The sequence below is a fragment of the Emys orbicularis genome, chromosome 1 (assembly GCF_028017835.1).
Source record: "Emys orbicularis isolate rEmyOrb1 chromosome 1, rEmyOrb1.hap1, whole genome shotgun sequence".
Classification (NCBI taxonomy): Eukaryota; Metazoa; Chordata; order Testudines; family Emydidae; genus Emys; species Emys orbicularis.
In genome coordinates, this window is record NC_088683.1 from 124,383,812 (window position 1) to 124,398,759 (window position 14,948).

Sequence of the window (14,948 nt, forward strand, 5' to 3'; positions counted from 1 at the left end):
CCATACCACAGTCAGGGCATTGCTTGAGCCCTCACTCATACACGAAAGGAGACTGCTCTGAGCTTAAGGGCCACAAGTTAAGTACAACGGCTCTAAGAAATGAAAGTTGTTCAGATACATAAAATTAGGGACACAAGTTTAATGAAGGAAATAGATAGTTACTGAGATTAATAATAGATTTTTGGAGCCTTTCACCTCTATTTCATTGTTTGCAGCCTACCTGGTAGTGACTGAAAATTTTCATCTCCTCGCTGATCAGTGACCTACCTGGTCTTAATCCAGTTCCTGGGAACAGCTGTGCACGTTACAAAAAAAATACCTTGGCAAGTGAGCATTTGCCTAATCAGTGAAGTCAAGGGCTAAAGGCCTAGAACCTAACCTAACTCCTCTCTCTCATGCAGGGGTGGTCCTTGCAGGTTAAGATTGAGGCATACTGGGAAGTCACGCCTTTCCTGTCTTCTATGGATATACAGGGGGACTTCAGTCTTTGGGGCCACCAGTATGTCACCTTTCGTCTGTGCCAATGAACGAAAGAAAAATCTCTTGAACACAATAGAAGACCTGTAGAGCAGGCTGGTAGCTTTTCTCTTGTGCACGAATTAGTGCCTCTGAGCTGATCTTAACTGAAGTGTCTGCATACCTATGATCCAGTAGTGCTCAGAGATTTGTCACATTTTATATGAACGCACTTAAAGTGTATCAAATTGTGAGATGCCGCAAGGTTTAAAATGGTTAAGCAAAATGTAGCCTGAACTGTAGTGAAATCGTAGCTCTCCTGGGCTGATATTGGAAACAGGTCTTGTCAATTTCACTGAGTGAAAACGAATGAAAGAACCAGAAATTACTGTAAAGGAGAATCAGAACCGTACATTGCACAGAGCTGGTCATTAGCGAAAGGCCAATGATGGAAATTTAAAGATGAAAACAAATAGTGTAGCCAGATAGAGGAAACATCTACAGAAGAATAGGAACTCATCAGTGAGGATTATGAGGAGCTCACCCAGTGAGGATTATGATGACATGACTGGCAGGGACTAGTGGGGGGAACAGTATTGTGAGCTGACTGATTTTATTGCAGTAAAGTAGTCAAGAATCTCATAAACTTGGGCTTCTAAGTTCATGTGTTGCCCTCCTAGAACATATTTACTGCTGTCCTGATTTTTTTTAGAAGGTCTGTTGCCTACAGAAAACTTGACAACGCTAGGCCACTGATGTACTGAGACTACTGCCTGTAGCATATTGAACAATATTGGCTTATTGTTTCCTTGTATTCCCCCATTGGTCTGTCTGTATCCATCTGATAGCTTATACTTAGACTGTTAGCTCTCTGGGGCAGAAGCAGTCTTTTCGTTCTGTGTTCGTACCGAGCCTAAACACAATGGCACCTTGGTCCATGCTTGGGGCTCCTTGGCACTACAGTAATACAGATGATGATGATGATGATGATAGAAGTGCTGAGCATCAGCACTTGCCATTGACGTCAGTGAGAGCTGGGGTTGCTCAGCACCTTCTGAAAATCAGGCTATACATGTAATTATTTAAATGGTTTTGCTTTCAAGGAGAGTCTCATGTTACAACCATAGATGCAAAACTTCTGCAAAAGCAGGCTCTAAGGGTATGTCTAACTGCAATAAAAGACCCATGGCACAGTTGTGGCTAGCCCAGGTCAGCTGACTCAGGCTGGCCAGGCTCAGGCTGTGGGGTTAAAGCTCACAGTGTAGACATTCAGGCTGGAGCCTGGGCTCTGAGACCCCACAAGGGGGAAGCCCTCTAGACTGAATGTCTACACTTCAATTTTTAGCCCTGCAGCCCAAGCCCTGTGAGACGGAGTCAAATGACCTGGCTCTGACGCTTGGTGCTGCGGGTTTTTTATTGCAATGTGGACGTACCCTTAGAGCTTTTTCCCACTGAAGTTCATAGGAGTGGTAACTTCAGTGGGAGCAGTATCTTTGCAATTAACATAACATTGACATTCACTTTTTCAGTTTCTGGGGATAAAAACTTCAGACAAGAGATAAAAACTTCCTTAAAAGTTTACTAAATGAGGCAGTTCTTTTTTCAGCTTTTGTTTATAGCAGCCCTCTACAAACTACTTGAAATACATTTGACACTCCTGGTAGTAATTTTTTACTACAAACACAGAAACATTTATTTTATATTAAAGCCTGTATTTATTTGGATCATATTGTCTGTGATATTTAATGATGCTGCACTGCTTAAAATTGTAAAACAATTTATAGTGGGGAAAACTGACATGTATATACATTTTTAAATAAATATGAAAATGATTGATTATCATGTCTCCTTAACATCCCACTAACAGCGCAATCTCTAAATAAGCCACTTTTCAAGTTGTATGCTAAATGAGGTGTTGAGTAATTTATAGATTTGTTTTTTTTAAATGATAGCGGAATGTGAATTCTTTGGTTCAATTTGAACTGCATTACAGAGCCTTAAATGTTAGCTCGAAAAATGTAGAAGGATTTGTGTGTGCATGCACGGGAGGGAGAATGGTGATTTTTAATGGAATAGTTTTTAAGCTCAGAGCGTATGCCTAGCTGCTCTAAATTGGATCTTGATAGAATCAAAACAGCTTACTGTGGTAAACAGTCAGACAATCTGACCAGTAGAGTTGATACCTGGAGCGTATGAGACCACCTGATTGACTAGTAAGCGGCACATCCCCAACCTCATGTGCAGCCTGCATGTTCCTCCTCCTCCTCTTCCCTCTCTTCAAGGATCACAGCTGGTGTTAATGCAATTCAAGTTTTGACTGAAGGCAGTTCTCATTATTTCCTTTGCATTATTTGTAACCATCTGGATGTACACATTAAAGAACTATGATAAGACAGTTGAGGCCAGACTTTTAAATAGGGAATTGTATTGATCTTTGTGTATAATTTAAAGCTAAATAGAGCCCCATTTGGAATTTAATTCTTTCCATCTGCCACATTTTAAATAAAAGCAAAATAAAAAACCTTCTACATTTAACTTTACTGATCTTTAATTTTTTGTATAACATACGCTTTTTATGACTGATTCTTCTATTCATCCCCTTGTTGTTGAATAGTCACTTAGGCTGGGATTTTCATAACAGCCCAAAGGTATTGGCACCCAAATCCCATTAAAAGTAAATGGGAATTTGGTACCTAACTCCCTTAGCCTCAGTTGAAGGTAGCAGCCGTAATTATATGTCAGCATTTCCAATAGTGTTGAGAGGATCTCAGATATAGAGTTCATCTCGTGCTGTTTCTTCATCTCAGGAGTTCCTTTCCCTAAATTCTTCTCCCCATGTGTGTCGTCTTCTGGGAGTCACTGTCTTTGTCTAGTGGATTCTCAAGCAAGTCTGCATTGAGAGCACATGAGAAACTGCCTCCCTAGTCTCAGTTCTCGCCCCCAGCAGCTGCTCATCCCCTGCAGGCTTCGGATGAAGCCTGCTCAGTTGTTCTGTGGTGAGGGCACATATGTAAGCCCCTTCGTTGTCAGTTTAAACTGATTTTTACCAAAAAATCTCTGGTTTTACAAAAAGTTGGGTTTTTTTTCTGATTTTCAGCTTACTTTTGTATCCTTCAAATATATAAAAAATAAAGTTGTTTTATTAGGAAAATACAATACAATGCATGAGATATAGGTATTACAATAATATATTAGTCTGTGTGTATATGCAAAGCAGCCTGTTGAAGTAAGGCTATGTATTAGTCTAGAAAATACACACAATAAACAAGCAGGCCTGCACACAAACTCTGAAATACTGTGCGCATCTGAACGTACTGATGAATCTCACGCCAACCACATAAACCTTTCAAGCTGTTAGCAGATAACGGTTTAAAGATCCAAAACATTAAAATGGGACGAAAACGAAAATCAGTATCAGAATACCTTTCAGAACACAAGGAAGTATTCAAAAAGTTTTAAAAGAACAAAAACAGGAGAAAAGAATGAAGTTGAGTGTATGCGCTGCAAATGGTATGGCCCAATTATGAAATGTAAATATGTATAGGCTAATAGTTCTAAGTCTACAACAGTAAACTGTTTATTCGAACGAAAAGCTTTATTTGGGGATTACAGATATATTGTATTCTTAAACTCAGAGGTGGCATTGTGTTTTGAGTTCTGTTTTAGTTCTGCAGCAAACCACATTTAATTCCATTCATCAAAGCATTAATCTACTTAACACTTTTCACCCCTGTCCTTCTATCCACCAAAATAAACCCTGATATTTACCTAGAAAAATTATTAATAGTTTTTTCCACCAATTTTCATCCGTTTTTGTGTGGTAGTAATAAACACCAATAAATTCCTGGGAAAAATTAAATAAAATAAAAACCAAAAACGATGGGTCATGCATGAATGCAGTTTAGTTGGCCAAGGGGATGAAGCATGCTCAGTGCAGACAGACTCTTCAGAGAATTTAACTGCCCCCCTCTAATAAACCTCTAATGAACGTGTGTGAATTTCAGTTTTTCAGATGCTTATAACTTGGCTAAGTTTGGGTAGATTTTCACAGGGACAGAAAAAGGCCCATCCTAACAATAGAATGATGCCCCTGCCAAACTTAAGTCCCTTCTCCAAAGCATAAAGGCATTAGTGTGCTAAGAAATTCTTAACATGGGCAAAATATATTTTTCTCTAACCTTGTTCTGGGACACAGCTGAACAATTTTTGCTGAAACTTGAAAAATACTAGAGCCTAAAGCGTGCACCTGACATGGAAAATTTCAGCCTGACAGTTAGTTTTGAGAAAGTTATAAGCAAGTGAAAAGTAGGGTCATATAATAGAAAGTATTAGGCAGCCTTATACAGAGGCATTGTTAACAGTGTCACCTTTGGTATAAATGCAAAAAGTAAAAATGTTCATCACAGCTGCACAGTTAAGATTGCTTTAAGTGGTGGTACATTCCATTGATTTTTATAAGAAAAACAAAATATTTCCTTCCAAAACCCATACTACTTTATAAAGGGCTCCAGATTCAATATTTGCAAAAGTAGTGATTACTTTGAATAGGTTAAAAGTTACAGCCACTTAAAAATGACCCCATTCTTAAAATTTCCATTGGTTGTACAGTATTTCTTTGGTTTCTCTAGTAGTTTAATACTAACAAAAGTTAAAAACGGCAAACTTACTATATGTATAGATATTGACAATATCTCCTCTACAGGGTATAGCTGGATTTAATTGTTACCCAAGAAAAAAATATTTGTATTTTTGGGAAAGGAATGGCGCTATAGTAAAACCAACACAGTATGCAAGTATCCAGCCTCAGCCTTGATTTCCACGGCTTTAAGATAAGATGCTGAGTGTTGTATTTATAGGTACAGTGCAGTGATTTCTCAGATAGTCCCTTGTGCCTAAAATCTTTTCCAATGTTTATATGATTCTAGGTGGTCTAAAAAAAATCAGCAGTAAAATCTGTTGCTTCATAAGCAATTTGATTGGGATGGTTCTGTTAGCATCAGCACAACATGCATAGTTCATCTCAACACATGTCTGGTGCATTGTGAATATACCCTTGTGGACAGAGCTCTATTGAAAGCTTTCTGTCTAATCTTCTTGATGATGCAAAGGGTTTTGCAGCACCCTGTCTGATCACAGAAGTGTGCTCAACTGTCTTATAGAGCTTGGGTTAGGTCCACCTACTGGCTGGAGTAGCATAGTTCTACTTCATCACAGCATAGAAAAGGATACTCTCTGATTCATTACTTGCCCCGAGGGACAGGAAAATACTAAGTCCATATGTTAATGCAAAAGAACAGTCAGAAATCATATATCCAGGTAAAGCTCCAACTTTCCCTCCTTAAAAAGCAGAAGAATTAAATGCCAAACAATTGTATGCCGACATTTTTCTTTCCTCTTTAATCCTTTGGTAAAAGTTGGTAATTGGACTTGAGGTGCTTTTAAAAATGATCTATTATTTTCCATAGGGGCCAGTTCAAGTTTATATTTCAAATCACTCTGTGGATATTTAAAAAACAAAGCAAAACTGGAGAGTTATATTTTCTTTTAATTTGGTTTTCAGACAGCTTGGTCTGAGAGTTCATAATGTGACTTGGAAACCATATGAAATCATGATGTATTTCTTAGCCTGGGATTGTATGATGACAGAAAACCTACCAGATACTGCTGTATTTTTCTTTTTCTTCTCACTAACAAAGTGTATCTGAAAGTAACGTAGTTGAAAGACAACAGCTTTGCTTTGCCTTTTTTTCTGTTTCTTTTTCATTTGCTGTGGCTTGTGAGAATTTGAGCATTATGCTGCAAGGAATGGTTAGTGCTGTTGCAATAATTGGGGCCTTCTCCAGTTGCAAGCCGGACTATGGAAAAGTAAATGAAAGTTTATTAGGTGGTCCAGTTACCTGTAATAGCAAATGGGGATGGCTGGTAACCAGACTCCAACTCAGCCTGTTATATAACATTATTTATGAAAATCAGTAAAAGTGAAAAACAGAAAGATTAAGTTAGTCTAAACAGAAAGGTGTTTACTGATACAGCTCCAGGACTGTATTAAGACTGTATCTGGTAAACAAGAAAGCTTGGAAAAGTTAATAGAATGCGTCATGCCATGTCATGTTGGAAGTTAGGCCTAATTGGTGAACACTATAACGAGAGGCTAGACTATTCTGCCATCCCCCTTCTTTTGGAGGCCCTTAAAAAGAGACTTGGGGGATTGGAACAGATGGATCACCTGAGGTGTTCCTGGAGGAGGACGAAAGCCATCAGGCTTCCACTCCACTCCAGATGCTTTTTGTCCTTCAACTGGGGATCCCAAAGGTAATCACACCATCATAAAGCCAAGACCGGGGCCAGCTCCAGGCGCCACCGCAGCAAGCAGGTGCTTGGGGCGACCAAGGGGAAGGGGCGGCACGTCCGGCTCTTCGGCGGCAATTCGGCGGCGGGTCCCTCGGTCCCTGTCGGAGGGAAGGACCTGCCACCAAAGAAGAAAGCGGCGCGGTGGAGCTGCCACCAAAGAGCCGCCGATCGCAATCGCGGCTTTTTTTTTTGTTTTTCCCGCCGCTTGAGGTGGGAAAAACCCTGGAGCCGGCCCTGGCCAAGACCTCAGCACAGTAGCAGAGATGTATGCCCATCACTGCTGCAGCAGTGAAGACTTCAGCCAGAGACACGTGAGATCCTGCTCTGTCTCCCCTTCCCTTGCGTGTTCCTTTCTACCCCACTATTTTTCCTCTTGTCCTGTTTCTGTCTCGGCTTTCGATTTTATCCTGAGGTCACTGTGCTATGCAGCACCACCACAAGACAGTCCATCCAGCTCTGTCCAGCCTGAGAGAAACCAGGAGGTGAACCAGACCAGCCAATGACATCCCAGACCAGGAGATGAGCCAGAGCCTGGGGCAACTGCTGTCCTGGCTGACCTGAAAACCCAGAGCATCCATGTGTGACTGACCTGCTGCCCAGACTCCTGAGAATATCAACAAAAGCCATATTTCCCCCATCTTTTACTGTCCTGTCTCTTCTCATTGTTGTGAGTGTCTGTCTGCAAAGGCAGGGAAAGTGACAATCCTTCACATCTCGGAGCTGAGCAATAAAATTAGCCTTTTCCTGACACCAAAAATGGTTGTCCCACATAATAAGACTCTGATATCCTCTCTTTTGAAAGGAGCTGTCATGTGTTTGTTCTATACAATCATTTCAATTTTAAAGTGGTTTTTAACTTGTTTTAGCTTTCTTTTTATGTGTGCTAACAGATAAATCTCTAAACTTTAGCATGAATTTCTTAATGTGCTTGGTATAGAACTAGGCATGCTAAGGTCTCTGTATACCAAGCCCCAAGCCTTGTTTTAACCTGTTTAATCATAGAATCATAGAATATCAGGGTTGGAAGGGACCTCAGGAGGTCATCTAGTCTATCTAACCCACTGCTCAAATCAGGACCAATCCCCAGACAGATTTTTACCCCAGTTTCCTAAATGGCTCCCTCAAGGATTAAACTCACAACCCTTCGGTTTAGCAGGCCAATGCTCAAACCACTGAGCTATCCCTCCCCCCCCAAAAAATTGTTTTAGCTATCCCTCCCTCCCTACCTCCCCCCCCCCCCCCCCGCCCCCAATGTGAAACCGTTTCAGGGTCATGTTAACTCTTTAACTCTTTGGGCCCATATAGTCTATCTAAATTAATACAACAGTGGTTTGCATTTAATAGTTGTGCATGTTTTTCTTATTTGTCTAAGGTTTGATTGTTTTGTGGATTGACAATAGTCATCTCCCTTTTTGGAAGTGTTTTTTGTGGTTCAGTTAGGGTGGGTTTAGTGATATGATACTCAGAAATGGAATGCCTGATGTTAGTAGTTCTGAGGACAAAGTTTTATTTGCAGTGAGGGGAACCGTTGGCGGTAAGGATACCAAATCTGCTTCTTGGATGAACAAGTCCATTATTGTTGTTTTTGCCCAAGAACATCTTGTAAACTGAATTGGTTGATAAGGGTTTATGGGTGAAGGAAACCTTTGTTCCTATGTTTCCTTGATGTATTTGTCCTACAGATATAGTTTTGTCTAGTGTTTCCCCATTCATTAAGGAAACCGTCTCAGATTTTTATAGAAAAAATCCTATAGAATTTAATAAGATAAAACAAAAAGATAATTTAAAACTTATTCTAAAAACCTACAGAATTTAACAGATACATTTTTCTAACCTTCTTGTAGAATTCTGTAGGAGGGATACAATTCTCTTAAATTCTATACAACTGTGTAAAACAAACAAAAAACACCTATCGAAAGGTAACTTTCCCAGAAGGAAGGTTGGTTTTGTGGCTAAAGCACTGCAAATCAGAGTGAAGTTCCCAGGTCGTCCCACAGACTGCCTAGATGACATCAGACAAGTATCTTTGTCCCCTGTCCTGAAAACACTATGCATTTGCTTATATTTATGCTGTGAGGTAGTTCCATTAATTTCAATTAAAATACTATGTGCATAAAGTTAACATTGTTTACATGATGGTTCCATAATCTGTCTGTGCCTGAATATATCATCTATAAAATGGAATAATACTTACTGTCTCTCTTGCTTTATCTGTCTTTTCTTTTCAGGGCATACACTCTTTCTTACTACATTTATCTACAGGCCTAATGCAATCAGGCCCAGATCTTGGTTAGGGCCTTCAGGTGCTATTGTACTGTAAATAATAATAGTAATGATGAATGCTGAATTTAAAAAAACTTCCCAGCATATATGCTTATTTTTATACCTCATTCAGTTACGTGAACAAACATCGGCTAGTCAGTTAGCTTGCTTTCACTTTTCTTTCTAGTCAGCTTCACTTTCTAGTTCTCATGCCCATGCACACCATTGCAGTGTTTGAGTTGGAAACATTGCACAAGCATGTTTGTTTAAATCAGAGTTGGACTGAATGCACAAAGTTCAGATCCACATAAAAACTTCAAAATTTCAGGGAGGGGATTGAATCCAAGGTTTTGCAACATAGGCTAATAGATCAGCGCTGGCCCAGCAACAGCACGAAAGCAAAATTCACCTTCTAAAACCAGCTTATCTGGCATTTTGCTTAGATGATTACAAGTGTGTTATTTCATGTCTGTGTTTCTAAATTTCCGAACTTTAGGCTTGAGATGAGTAAAGTGGTTTGGAACAAATCCAGGTGAGTTCATACAGAGGCTATTCATATTATCAGAAAACTATATGCAAAATGTAGCATTGATAGTGTGTGTTTAATACATTTTCCCTGTTATCTGGCAGTATATATAAAATGGCAGAAATCCAAAAATCATCAGCAGTTGTCTGTCTTACATCAATCTTCATTGTTTCATTTTGCCCCATATGTAGTTTCTCAGAAATAAATTTCATGTTTCCTTTTTTAAGGAGGCAATCCATGCTAGGTTACATCATTTAATAATGGTTTTTAAATCATACTAACTGTTTATATTTAATGTTTTTGTTATAATTTCAAGACTCTGAAAAGTATAGCATAGTACTTCAAAGCTGTGTAGTGTAATTGTTTTATAAAAGGATTTGTTGTGTTTTATAGCCAACATCAATAGTGTTCTCAGGATGCATTTTAATGGATTAAATTCAAACTATTTGTATAAGGATTTATTTTAGCTATAGAAGATATTTGAAGTCAACCTATGACATGTAAACTATTTGTATTCAATGTGCATTGTTACCTCACTGAACCTAATTTATTACGGCAAAATGTCTCCTACATTTCTTTCCTCACTGTATCCTTGTTGAATTGATACTTGGCTATATGTAGTTTTAGATTTTTTTATTTATATATTTAATTATAAGACTTGCACAATTTAGGCCTTACAATTTTTAAAAAAAGTTTTTTGCAATTGTAATATATAGTGATTGCCATTTTAAAAGTCTGCCTCTGTTCTCAGTTGCTATACAGAGGTATCTCTGGGGGGATCACAAGTACTCCACTTCTAAGGGCATTTCTACATGAACACTTACTGTGCAGCCAGCTAGGTAGGGTGACCAGATGAGAGGAAGAAAATATCGGGACACATTGGGGGGGGGGGGGAGGAGTCCGCCGGCGGAGCAAAAAAAAAAAAAAAGCCGAGTGCTGCCGGCGGGAAAAAAAAAAAAAAAACCCCGTGCTGCCGGCGGAGCGAAATATCGGGACAAATTGCGGGACGCGGGACAGACACCTAAATATCGGGACGGTCCCGATTTTATCAGGACGTCTGGTCACCCTACAGCTAGGATGTGAATCTACAACACCCCAGTATGCCACACACTATCTGTGTGGACCCTGCTGCTGCACGCTAAAAGTTCCATTGATATACTGTGGTTTGAAAAAGCAGTACGTCAGTGTGCATTAGGGAACTTTTAGTTTGCATCAGCAGGGTCCACGCAGACATTCAGTGTGTGGCATGCTGGAGCAGTATAGATTTACACCCTAACTTGCTGTGCAGCAAGTGTATGTGTAGAGATGCCTTTAAGTATTGTGAAATACTGTGATACATATGCTGTATAGAACAGATTGTTGACATTTGAATGGTGACAGTCGTTGTGATCTTGTCAGATAACATAAGGTAAGCAGGGTAGAGGCCTAGTTAGAACTTCAATGGGAGATACTGTGCATTTATATATTTCCATAACATGTACCCTGTGTGTGTATATACACGTACACATAACGTTATAAAATTCCAGCAATTACAGGACCATGTTTTCAACTGAAATGTTCATTAATACAAATAGGGGAATGTATACCTGTGTGATGCTTCTCAGGTCACCTTGTTGCCACCTGTCCCCAGCATAAGGGAGTCTTGCCTGAGCTAACTAGGTGTTAGCTTACTAACAAAACCACCCTGTCAGCTACTCAAGTGCTCTCCTCTGGGGCCTGCAGTTTGATAGTAGATGTACCCCAACCCCTGACTCCCTTCAAAGTATCCCCCCTGTGGTGTCTAGCCCCTGATCACTGGATACCACAGAAATCCCAGATTCTCTGTTCCCAAATGAACAGTGTACCATGTTTTACCCCATTTAACTTAAATCCCTGCTCCTGTATCACGCACAGACGTTGAATTTCAATTATGGTAAAACAACAGGAAATGTGTTTAAGAAAGAATAGTGATTCAAATAGAAACAAGTGTGAGTGATAGAAATAAATGGTTTTGTACAAAACAAAATCATCATTCACAAACTAGGGCCTACGTTTATTAATAGTTACCTAGCTAATAAAGTAGATTCTCACCCCAAAATTCAGTCTTCTGTAATGTTTGGTGGCCCCTGTCTTTCATGAAGCACCTCGCTCATCAAGGTACTTCCTCAGTGAATGGATCCAGAGTGTCTTTCTCTGCCCAGAGATATAGTGAATCAGTCTTTTGTCTTTATTCCTACCCTGGTGATCCCTTCACTCTCATATCGTACGTTTTCACTTCCAGTTGGTTTAGATGATTATAGTTTGTCTTTGATGGTTTTCCATTGACTTTTCTGGGTTGGCACCAAGGCAGACAATGGAGCACTATACATTACGTAGTTGGCTAGCCGGAAAGGGGGGTGACAACTCCCTCCTTCCTGAATAGGCCCTCACCAAGACATATGATTCCTTGGTGATTCACTTTCACTCCAAGACCATAAGGGCATAATTTTGAGTAGAGTTAAGTTATTCCTTAAATATTACCCATAGATGCACCTCACAATGAGTGAGTATTGATAAGTAAGAAGCTTTCAGTAGAGACCTCAGACACTACCATTTATTGATAAATACCATGAAAATAGTGTGTTATGTGCTGAGAGTTTGTCGAGTTTATCCAGATAGCCTCTGCACTGGGCTACTGTAGATGATCTGTGCCTAAATTTGACAAGACAGGTTGTGACACAGAAGCCTCTACATTAGTCCAGTGCAAAGGCTACCTTGTACTTCTGTAAATTACGTTGCCTGCTAATGCACTAAAGGCAACCTGGGATTCCCAAGTCACGGGGAAGGCCTGGCCATGGTCTGTATGTCAGCTCTATGCCCCTAGAGAACTCTTTTTGCTCAGTTGCTCCTCTCAGGGACAGCAATGCTGGCTTAACGGCCACTCTGCAAAATGTCAGCATCACAATATAGAATATGGGCTTATACTTTTGTCCTGCTGAAGTCAGACCTATTTCCTTTATTGAAGTATTAATGTATTTCCTGATCTCTCGCTCCGATAAGCAGGTCACTGATTTCAGACTACAGGTTTAATAGGATTTCAAATTTCTAAATGGTGCTTTTGGCTGAAAATATGAGACCTACTTTTATTTCCTCTTCTGTAACACTTTGCTTTATATCTTTGAATTTTTTCCTTTTGGCCTGTTTTGCTGGGCTGAGATAAAGATAGACAAATTATTCCTCTCACCCCAAACCCTGCCTTAGAATTTAAAGTTGATGCTTTATTTAGCCGCTGCCAGATTTGTTCATGGTGCAAACCCAGCTCAGGAGATGTGGGCTTGCAGTTCAAGTTTTGCCTTTAATCTTGGAGGAAACAAGCCCCTTGTTGGTTGAGAAGAGGTATGGTATGTAAATGAATGAAACCTTATCTTGAGAACACTAGGAAACCCTTCCATAACCTGCGGAGGGAACAGTTCCAGGAGTCGCTGTCTCTGGGCACCTGTATCTGTTTGGGATGCTGCAATTGGTCACTCTGAGTCTGTTTACCACTCGGCCATTGGGTTCTCTTTAGCTGGTGTAGTGCAGGGTGGGTGGTGAAGTGTCTAGTGGACTAAATGCATTCTGCTATAAGGAAGGAAAGTTCAGAACTCTCTGTACCAACCCATTGGGCTCTAGTCCCTTCTCTGAAGAGAGGCAGGGCAAATGAGCAGATTCCTTCTCTTCCTCTCCCTACCCTGCTGGGTTTTAGTCACAAAGGTATGTGCGTGGAGAGTGGGATTGTTGTAGATGAGGTAAGAAATGAGTCCTGGGGGATTCTGGTCATTGTAACATGGCTGTATGTGGGCTGGAAGGGTGTTGGTGTGAGATCCCTGTACTAGCTGTGGATAAGGGGACTGTAAAAGAAAGAATAAATTGATCCATTACATTGACGTCAGCCTTTTGTTTCTCATTGGGATTGGATAGCATTTCTATATACAAAGTAAGTCACCTTCCATGTTTAGTAAGACATATAGTAGGAAGTGCAGAAGCATAGGTGGTCCTGTGACGCAAGTACAGCACTGGGTGTTAGGAGACTGGAGTTTTACTCCTGGCTGACCACGGAATCACGATGTGACCTTGGCCAAATCACTCTCTCTTTTTGTGCCTCAGTTTGCCAGTGTGTAAAATTCAGACAATTCCTCAGAAGTGTTTATTTCAGTATTGTTTGCAAAGGGTTTTGTGAGCCTGAAGAAGTTCAAAGCATTACCGAGGATTGCTATTGTTTTATGTATTATGAGTTCCATAAATGCTGTAGTGACTGGCGATTCTTCTCCTACTTGTGTTGTGACCTGTCTCCCATTATAAGAGCATGCTTCGTTCTCCAACCTGTCAACGTGCCAACCCAGAAAAATATTATGCTCTGTCACAGTGGCAATTCTATCACTTGGGGGCATTATCCCACTTTAAAAAGGTGAATATCTATTAGAGTAAAATAGATGTTTCTTCATCTGAGTTACGCATCTTTCACATCGGATAGGTTGACAAAATAAATCTTCCAGGAATGGCTGTGGGGGCATTTGTTCCAGTGCCCCGGATATATACATTGCATTTGTGCCCAGTAGGGCGCTCCAAAGCAGTAACAGCCTAGCAGTCACTTTCAAGAGTGCCTTTAATTGATGATCCCATGTGGAGCAACAGTGATTTATAGTGCTTCCACTAAACTTTTGACCTAGAAATGCCACTGCTTTGTCAATAATTTAGAAGTAATGGAAGACACTCTTTTTGCCTCAGTTCCTGTCTATTCTGCAACTTAATTTAAGCCTCCAGTTTTTATTCATATAGCTTATTCCATTAGACATTACAGTTCCTTAATCTTTTCTTAAAGGCTGTACCATTAGTGGTTACTTGCACGTTATAGATCATTCCTCTGCATATGTTGCCATTACTTAAAGTGCTACTTTTCTTTTTATTTAATCATCTTTATTTTTTAATTATGTTCCCATTATTATTTCATAAACTGATAAACTTTCAAGGCTGTTATGATCATCTAGTCTGGCGTCCTGTGTATAATTTCACTCTGGCATTCCTGTATGGAGCTCAATAACTTTCATCTCAACTAGAGCATATCACTTAGAATGACATCCAATATTCAAGTTTCAATATTGTTGCCCAGCGCACTCTTACTTGGCAGGGAGTTTTTGTCGTCATCGTCATCTGTTTTCTGACTGCTCTTAAAAACTTGTATCTGTGTTGTGACCGTTTTAAAAATCTAAATAAACTATATGCAATCATGCAATCAATTTGCAAACTTGTTTAAAGAGAGAGACATCAACCTAATGGTTGATATGGTCAGAATGTTCAGAATAAATCACATTGTTTTAAGTAGTTAATTTCTTTTAATCTTTTCCTAGCTATCAAC

The 14,948-nt window shown here is 39.9% G+C and overlaps 1 protein-coding gene across 1 annotated transcript in view; it reads left to right on the top strand.

Moving 5' to 3' along the window:
• PDE3A (phosphodiesterase 3A) overlaps window positions 1-14,948 on the top strand; it is a 373,127-nt gene that overhangs the window by 304,933 nt on the left and 53,246 nt on the right. The gene's annotated exons all lie outside the window — the stretch shown is intronic.